The sequence below is a fragment of the Ailuropoda melanoleuca genome, unplaced genomic scaffold (genome assembly GCF_002007445.2).
Source record: "Ailuropoda melanoleuca isolate Jingjing unplaced genomic scaffold, ASM200744v2 unplaced-scaffold4744, whole genome shotgun sequence".
Lineage (NCBI taxonomy): Eukaryota > Metazoa > Chordata > Mammalia > Carnivora > Ursidae > Ailuropoda > Ailuropoda melanoleuca.
The window spans coordinates 1-3723 of NW_023219881.1; the positions used below are offsets into that span (position 1 = coordinate 1).

The window sequence follows — 3723 nt, forward strand, 5'->3', positions numbered from 1 at the left end:
GTGCTGACCGCGAGTCCGCCTGCTCCCCCGTGCAGGTGGTCCTCCAGCCGCCAGCCGCCAGCCGCCCCGCGCACGCTCCCGGAGCTCCCGGTCTCAGCCTCCATCCAATGAGCACACCGGAGCTCCAGAGCTCCGTGAGATGCTTGGTGGCGCACGCTCCCGGCTCACGGACTCAGTCTGCTGTTTCCAGAGTGCGGGTCCGCGGTNAGCTCCGTGAGATGCTTGGTGGCGCACGCTCCCGGCTCACGGACTCAGTCTGCTGTTTCCAGAGTGCGGGTCCGCGGTCCGCCCGCTCCCCGGTGCAGGTGGCCTGCCAGCCACCCTGCGCGCGAGCTCCTGGAGCTCGCGCTCTAAGTCTGCTGTCTCGCAGTTGCAGTCCGCGAGTCCGCCTGCTCCCCCGTGCAGGTGGCCCGCCAACTGCCAGCTGCCCCGTGCGCTCCCGGAGCTCCCTTCTCAGTCTGCTGTCTCAAGCGTGCGGGTCCGCGGTCTGTCTGCTCCCCAGTGTAGGTGGCTACCGCTTCCCGGCGCCCTGACACGGCGGCTCCCTCCCCCTTCTGTTTAGCTTCCGATATCTGTGCGCNTGTGTGCGGTTTCACGGCTCCCCGCTTCGTACCTCGATACTCAGCGCTGGAGATGTTCATTTGTAGAGATCCAGATGTATCTTCCTGCGTCTCAGGCTGATTCCGTGGATGTTTCTGCTGGTCTGGTACCTATCCAGCTCAACTCAGGGGACCGGCTGAAAAAGGGGTCCCCTACTCCTCCGCCATCTTAACCTCCTCCCCCAAACTCAGAGATTTTCTATACGTGCTGTTTAACAATGTCTTTTTGATCCTTAACTTGAAAATGTGGAGAGGGTTCTTATTGAAAGAGAACATCATCATCACTTAATCAAATATTGCTATGAAAGGGGAACAATTAAAGATTACAGAAAGCACAGGGAGCATAATACACTTAAACTCTCATATTTGGACTTCAAGACCATCATCCTTTCTATTAGTCCCACTTGTTCTTAAAAGATGAATAAAGTTAATTTATTTTTTCTTTTCCGGTCACATGAATTATACCCAAGATTACTCTGTGGCTTCAGAACTTCCTAATGACATTTTTCATCTCTGCGGTTCTGAGGGTGTAGATTAAAGGGTTTAACATGGGTGTTATCATAGTATAAAACACAGCCACTGCTTTGTCTAATGGGGAAGGTGACCATGGATCGAAGGTACATGAACATACAAGATACAAACAATAGGACAACTACAGTAACATGGGAGGCACAGGTGGACAGAGCCTTACACTATCCTTCAGTACTTTGAGTTCTTAGGGAGTCAAGGATGAGGACATAGGAGGTGATGAGAATAGAAAAAATGAGCAGACACATCAGCCCACTATTTGCGACAGCAAAAAGTCTAAAGATGTGAGTGTCAGTTCAAGAGAGTTTTAGCAGAGGGAAAAGGGCACAGGTGGTCAATGACATTGGGGCCACAGAAGGGCGAGCAGAGTGTAAAAAGGATTTGAATCAGAGCATGAAGAAATCCCTCAGCCCAGGCCATGGCCATCAGGTGGCCACACATTTGCCTGTTCATTGTAAGCCTGTAGTGTAGGGGCTTGCAGATGGCCAGGTAGCGGTCATAAGCCATCACTGTGAGCAGGATGATCTGAACTCCTCCAAAGAAATGCTCTGCAAAGAGCTGAGTCATGCACCCACTGAAGGAGATAGTTTTCTTTTCAGCGAGTAAGTCAAACAGCATTTTGGGAGCCATGGTGGAAGAGCAGCAGCTGCCTATGAAGGACAAGAAGGACAGAAAGAAATACATGGGGGAGGCCAGGGCTCTGCTGGTGGTGATTGTCACGACAATGAGAAGGTTGCCTGCCACAGTGAGAAAGTAGATGACTACAAACACAGCAAACAAGAGTTTCTGCACATCTGGGTTCTGTGTCAGGCCAAGCAGGATGAATTCGGTCACGTTGTTCATTTGTTCTGTGAATCCACTTCCATATCTGGATAACTGACTTGTCTGTGAATAGCACAGGGATTGCAATTGTGGCAGATAAATTTTGATGAAGCAAATCATCTCTGTCAGGATTGTTTTCTGTGAGACTGATGGAAACCCCAAGTAGATGAGCTCAGACTTCACGTTGGGACTAATTTCTTGTTACATAATGAACAGATAGTCTTTTTTCCCTCTGAGAGACACAGACCCACAGACACATGACACACACATTCATACATACACTCATGCATATACACAAATACAGTTACGAATGTAGGTTCTTTTTGTAATTGCACATGGGTGGATACTCTCTGAACAATTGCCATAGTATTTTCTACCCTAGGAAACCCAGAATGAGATGAGGATCAGAGGAGGAGCAAAGGCTTGAATTCATGAGAAGCTATTGCCCTATGTCTCTTCTCTAGTCACCTGTGCTGCTAAGACTAAGCTGCAGTTGTTATTCTCGGTATTTGTAGCTTGTTTCTGGGTGACTCTAAAACATCAGGTGAATTCAATTTGAAATTAAGAATGATGTAGTCATATTTCAGAAGACACTGCAATTGTGAATGTTTGAGGTTCCATTAAGATATACCAGCATTTGGATTTGTGAGCTTACAATACATTTAAACAGAATTGTCTAAGAGCATCAAAGAAGAAAAAGGAAGAATATCCTAAAGAACAGGAAACAGCTTGTTGCAAAATCCTGCAGATTTACTTGAAACTTTAGAATTCACTGTTTGGACAATTTTGTTATGTGTATTTTAGAGGGGTATTTTGCATATAAAAAGTCAGATTAAGGAAGACTAGGAGAGACTCTCCGGATGTATTTAGAAAGCACGTTATTTAAAGGTGAGGAAACAAAAACATCCTAATTTGTTGGACAGAGTGTGTTCTTTACAGTCAGATAGACTTTTTCTTCACTGTGTTCTCACTGCTTAGCAGCCATGGAAGGATGTGTACAGACCTTAGTCTTCCTGTGTCTAAACTTTCTCCCATATAAAAATAGGTAATATGTCAAATAGTGTAGGGAAATTGAATTATTCCGTAGAGCAAAGTTTTATCCCAAAGGTAAAACATAGCTTTCTTCATACTCCAAATTCTTGATAAAGATGAGAAAACCCACAGATCATTATTCTTTTCCTTGAAATATTTGATTGTTATAATATTAAGAAAGAACATAGATGAAGAGAAAATAAATGAAGTATTGAAGACATTCGTGTAACCACCATTTATGTTCAGAAAAAGGGTTGATGCAGAAATCCGTGTATCAGTCAATAGAAAAATACTATATTTGATAAATACATTCAAAAGGTTTTTAAATTTCAAAAATACAAGTAAATGAGCCCAAATATAATTGATGATGGGATACACTTAGAAGGAACCAAGTATGGTCAGATTACAAAAGAAGATTATTTTTAAGGAATATTTAAAGAATGAAAGAACCCAATACACACAGAGTGGCTGCCTTGCCTTTGAGCCCCGCATTAGATCCTCCTGAGGGGTTACCTACCCTCACAGCTGAATGGGTCCTTCCCTCTGATCAGTTTTTGGAGCATGTCTAACAAGCAGTTTGGTGTATAGATGGTGGCTCCAGTGTGAAGAGCCATCAGTCTGTATGGAAAGTAGCTGCATAGAGGCTGATTAAATAAAGAGAAAATATAAATGCACTCCATGTTGTTGTTAAGAGTGGTGTTACTTGTGATACCAGAACTGGACGGTAACTGTAGTGATATAG

General features: G+C 44.7%; 1 pseudogene; it reads right to left on the bottom strand.

Moving 5' to 3' along the window:
* Positions 1-1083: 1083 nt before the first annotated feature.
* On the bottom strand, positions 1084-2032 carry LOC100483722 (annotated as a pseudogene).
* Between the last annotated feature and the right edge of the window lie 1691 nt (positions 2033-3723).